This window comes from Ranitomeya variabilis, chromosome 6 (assembly GCF_051348905.1).
Source record: "Ranitomeya variabilis isolate aRanVar5 chromosome 6, aRanVar5.hap1, whole genome shotgun sequence".
Taxonomy (NCBI): domain Eukaryota; kingdom Metazoa; phylum Chordata; class Amphibia; order Anura; family Dendrobatidae; genus Ranitomeya; species Ranitomeya variabilis.
In genome coordinates, this window is record NC_135237.1 from 102,097,075 (window position 1) to 102,103,074 (window position 6,000).

The following is a 6,000-nucleotide window of genomic DNA, read 5'->3' on the forward strand; positions in this document are numbered from 1 at the left end:
AAAGTAAAATAAATATCGGACGAGCTCTAGGGTGATGGAACCTGGGCTGACCGCTGCCCTACGCCTGACAAACGCAACTAGAGATAGCCAGGGAGCGTGCCTACGTTGGTTCTAGACGCCACGCACCAGCCTAAGAGCTAACTAGTACTGCAGAGAAAACAAAGACCTCACTTGCCTCCAGAGGAATTAACCCCAAAGATATAGTTGCCCCCCACATGTATTGACGGTGAAATGAGAGGAAGGCACATACATAGAGATGATGTATATAGCTTTAGCAAATAGAGGCCCGCTGAAAACTAGAAAGCAGAATGACACAAAAGGGGACTGAGCGGTCAGCAAAAAACCCTAATCAAAAAAACCATCCTGAGATTACAAGAACCCATGTGCCAACTCATGGCACATGGGGAGAACCTCAGTCCACTAGAGCAACCAGCTAACAAAGAGACATTCTAAGCAAGCTGGACAAAAAAACCAAACAACTGAAAATCAGCACTTAGCTTATCCTGAAAGATCTGGGAGCAGGTAGGCAGGAACCAAACAGAGCACATCTGAACACATTGATAGCCGGCAAGGGAAATGACAGAGAGGCCAGGTAAAATAGGAAACACCCAGCCTCTGATGGACAGATGGAAACCAAAGGCCGCAACCCACCAAAGTCACCCAGTACCAGCAGTAACCACCAGAGGGAGCCCGCAAACAGAATCCACAACACGGAACTAGCAATGTCGGTGCTTCCTGTTTTCGAGTATGAAGTGCACCCGCGAAACAGCTCCCTAATTATCCGTAGAGAAAGGTTCCACCTCGTATGTCTATTGCATTATCGAGCGCTTCCTGGTAATTCATGCACAGAAGGCTATGCGGCGTCCCTCGTTTCCGGGGGATATACGATGTACGTCAGTATAGGGCCTCGGCCTCGTATATTGCGCATGCGTCAAGTGGACCGCTTGACAGATTAGCTGCGTTCCACAGGCTTTCAGCTACTAAATGCCTGGTGCGCTTGCGCAGTGTGCAAAGTTTACAGGATAGCTGCGTTCCAGCCATTCCCTAATATCGGGTATGAGGGATCTACTGTGCAAACAAAAAATGGAGCCCTCCGTCGCATGTTGCGTATAGCGATCTACTATTCTGTTGCAGCCATAAACAGTAAAGAATATATATATAACAAACTGTCGCAACTATATCTCCTGCAACTGTGAACTCTGCCTTAACAAAATGTAAACAGTGTCATTACATTGCATGCAGATTCAATTTGCCATTGTTATTCTCCAAAGACATCAGATGAAGATGATCTAAACCCCACCTCTATAGGATACATACTTCTAGATATTGGAAGGGGGATTATAGTGATGCCTTATTCAAGTGCCCCATATTCATATGGGGAAATTAGGGTGTCCCATTTATTTTGACAGTTACAACAAAACATCGTCCCTAATGAAAAGGTGCCCCTAGGCTGAGGATTTTTATTAACACTATTCTGCACACAGATCTGTGCCAAGCCCCCCTTAAAGACAGATGGGGACAATATCATGACGGAGTATGGGTAAGCTTCCTAAGTATTCCCGGATACGTACAATCCAAGCAAACTTAAAGTCCTTATCATTAGAGGTTAATTCAGGGGATACCTACAGGAAGCAAGTAAATGACATTTGTTCATTCAGTCCCTTCGGGGTCAACGCATCCAACCTAAAGGTCCACTCGCATTCCCTCTGCAGGATGGTCCTATCTATATCTCCACCCCTCGGGCTCGATTTTACAACTACTATGATCATGAACTTAATATTCAACCTGTCCGTGGGATGTTGGAGTCTCATGTGTCTAGCAAGGGTGGTGTCTCTGCCAGTCTTTATATCTCCTAGATGTTCTCCCACCCTTCTACGACACTCCCTTTTCGTTTTCCCAATGTAGTTTTTAGGACAGGGGCATGTAGCCATATAGACTACTCCTGTTGACTTACAGTTCGAGAAATCCCGTTGGTAGAACACCTTCCCTGTGGAGGCGCTAATAAAAGATTTTGCGGGTGTCATCCAGCTACAGAATTTACAACCCCCACACCGATAGAAGCCACAAGGCCTCCTCTCTAGCCAAGTGCCCTCTACTTTTGGTTTTATGTAGTGGCTGTGCACTAGATTGTCCCTTAGGGACCTACCTCTTCTAAACGTAATATCGGGATATTCACCTAGTATGTCTCTTAAGTCTGGATCCATCCTAAGGATGTCCCAATGCTTTTTAAATACATCCCTCACCTTCTGGTGTTGGTGATCAAATGTCCCTATCACCCTGACAACCTCATTATCTGGTGGATTCACTTTTGCCTGCAGTAGTTGTTCCCTCTTAGAATTAGCCGCATATTTATATGCTGTGTTCAAAACTACGGGAGGATAGTTTTTCTCTTTAAATCTGTTGAGCATATCACATGCCTGGCTATGAAACATCCCCATATCTGAACAGTTTCTCCTAAGTCTTAAAAATTGTCCCTTAGGGATTCCCTTCTTAAGGGGGATGGGATGGTGGCTATTCCAGTCCAGAAGGCTATTCGTACTGGTCGGTTTTCGGTAGATACTCGTTGTTAAATTGTCCCTTTCCGTCTTTTTTATAACTACGTCCAGAAACGCCAGTTGTTCTTTCTGTATCTCACAGGTAAATTTTAAATTAATATTATTGACATTAAGTTCTGCAATAAATGTCATGAATAGTTCTTTTGTGCCCGTCCATATGACCAGGACGTCATCTATGTACCTCAGCCATAACGCCACAAATTCATGCCACCATTGGGTGGCTTCACCAAACACCGTTGTTTCTTCCCACCAGCCCAGGAACAGATTTGCGTACGATGGGGCACAGGGATGTACGTATCCGGGAATACTTAGGAAACTTACCCATACTCCGTCATGATATTGTCCCCATCTGTCTTTAAGGGGGGCTTGGCACAGATCTGTGTGCAGAATAGTGTTAATAAAAATCCTCAGCCTAGGGGCACCTTTTCATTAGGGACGATGTTTTGTTGTAACTGTCAAAATAAATGGGACACCCTAATTTCCCCATATGAATATGGGGCACTTGAATAAGGCATCACTATAATCCCCCTTCCAATATCTAGAAGTATGTATCCTATAGAGGTGGGGTTTAGATCATCTTCATCTGATGTCTTTGGAGAATAACAATGGCAAATTGAATCTGCATGCAATGTAATGACACTGTTTACATTTTGTTAAGGCAGAGTTCACAGTTGCAGGAGATATAGTTGCGACAGTTTGTTATATATATATTCTTTACTGTTTATGGCTGCAACAGAATAGTAGATCGCTATACGCAACATGCGACGGAGGGCTCCATTTTTTGTTTGCACAGTAGATCCCTCATACCCGATATTAGGGAATGGCTGGAACGCAGCTATCCTGTAAACTTTGCACACTGCGCAAGCGCACCAGGCATTTAGTAGCTGAAAGCCTGTGGAACGCAGGTAATCTGTCAAGCGGTCCACTTGACGCATGCGCAATATACGAGGCCGAGGCCCTATACTGATGTACATCGTATATCCCCCGGAAACGAGGGACGCCGCATAGCCTTCTGTGCATGAATTACCAGGAAGCGCTCGATAATGCAATAGACATACGAGGTGGAACCTTTCTCTACGGATAATTAGGGAGCTGTTTCGCGGGTGCACTTCATACTCGAAAACAGGAAGCACCGACATTGCTAGTTCCGGTGCCCGGCCTTTAAAGACTGAGGTAATGATATCGCGATTCAATGCTATCAGAACTCATCGAGAAACATGAAAATAAATCGAGCCTCCTGATGAGCCAGAGAGGCGAAACACGTTGAGGCTAAGCCAGACAGAAGGCGGGCGGCAATGCACCTGAACGATGAGTATCGAAATATACATGGATTAATATGCTCTAGTCCCTGCAATATTAGGCGCATATGAAACCTATCTTGGAACATATTGTTCATTATCTGATATGCTTATAATCCATTGAGTTAAAGTCATAGCAACTGAGCGGGGACCAATGATATTGGGGCAATCCATGTTAGACCATTTTTTTGCCTAAAAGCATCTATTCATCAGGGCTATTCAGCATATTCTGCCACCAAACGCCTTTATTACATGTTCTCCATCTGTTTTTATCATGCACAGTGTGGGGTCCAGGTCTCCCTAGGTGTAGGTCTGATCTTTGTATAGCCAATAGGGGTACCTTTATAGCACTATCTTGTGTGGGTAGAGGGACCCTGAGGGTTGATTAGGGTCAATTTAGGGACCCCAGGGTCAGTCATCGCGGAGCGGGGGCGCCACAACGTGTCCCCTAGGGTGCCAACCCCCGCAGTTAGGCAGCTTCACAGCACAGACTTACACTAGGGCATGACTTTCCCCCCACTTCAGTTTTTATTCACGGTGTGTTTTCTATTTTTTGGTGTGCCATTGGTTGTTGGCATTTTAAGTCATATTTAATAAAATTTATATTTTAAGGGTATCATATGATTACAAATACATGATCACTACCCCATTATATTTGTTTAAAAAAAAAAACCTTATTTACGGATAGAGTATGGCTAGCTTTCTATCGGGCCCAATAAACCTAGATTTTTGGCAAGAGGATGCTATCCAAGCATTTAACATTGAAGGAACTCAGGATAATAGTACGGGGGTTTTGACATTAAAAAACGCATTTAACGAGGTCTACATTGGATACAAAGCTTTTCTTAAATCGTGGTGGGAAATAAGAACTTTAGAGAACTATATCAAAAATAGAATCATTCCTAGAGGTCTCAGGATCAACATTGCACCATCCCCGAGGACAGCATCCCCGGAATTCTTAGATCTCTGGTTAAAGGAGTCGATCGACTCATCAGTACGCTTCATGCAGTTATTGCTGACAGAGGAGAAGAAACTATTGGAGAAATCCACTAGTAATTTAAATAGCCTGATAGAAAAAGTGTTAAAATTCAAATCCGACTCTGATTTCAACAGAAGAGAAGGTCTGCTACAGACCTCTGTTGAAAAGTACCAGGCCCTGTTAAAAGAAAGAAAGCAGATACAGTTCCAGAAGGACTTAAAGAGTTTTGCGGACAATCAGGCTTTCAACTTTCAAAGGGATAGATCAGGAGAAGCGACTTCATCGGATATTAATACTTCCGATACAGAAAAAACAGAATCGTCAGGGAGAGGGGCATTCTCAAATAGGGGACAGCCATACAGACAACAAAGATGGCAACATCCGAGAGAGAAACGTGGGAGGAGGGGGAGGGGAGGACACAGAAGTGGAGAGGGTACATCAAAAACCTTTCTTCCCAGCCCAAGAGATACACCAGGAACGGCCCCTTCCTCTTCACAACCATCATCTTCTTCCTCTTTTTAGAGCAGGGAATGAAAGCAGGATATTTCCTGCGACAAAAGTCCAACTAGATAGGGGACAAATTATAAATCTATCCACCCATACCCTTTCAATAGATGAATATGGCATACTACAAAGAGGGCTTAATTTTGTCCCCACCAATAAGTTCAATTGCTTTGGATGGGTGAAAGACCTTAACCTCTTTTGTCGAAAATTGAAATGGAGAAAGTTTTTTCTACACAATGACAGAGAGGAATGTATCCAGCAGGGCCTGCAGGAGGAAGATTTAGAAAGCTTCCAAGCACTAGTCGGACTTCTAAGGGAAAATGATCTAGGACCAAATCTCGGCAAGGGACCCTTTACCAAACTAAAAAATAAAAGTGTCAAAATGCCCCCACAAGGTGAAACGACAAACATCGACATATTTTTACAAATGGTAGAGAGAGATCTCAAGAAAATAGGGAGCAATGACTCAAATATGGAGTATAATCTAAATATAAGAGAGAGGCACTTGAGACATTGAGGAATAATGACCAATTAGTAATAAAGCCATCCGACAAAGGTGGTAATTTGGTCATTATGGATCATAAGGTATACTGTGATATGTGCTATAACATCTTACAGGACAGAACCACATATGAAGTGCTGAAATTTGATCCAAGAGAACTGT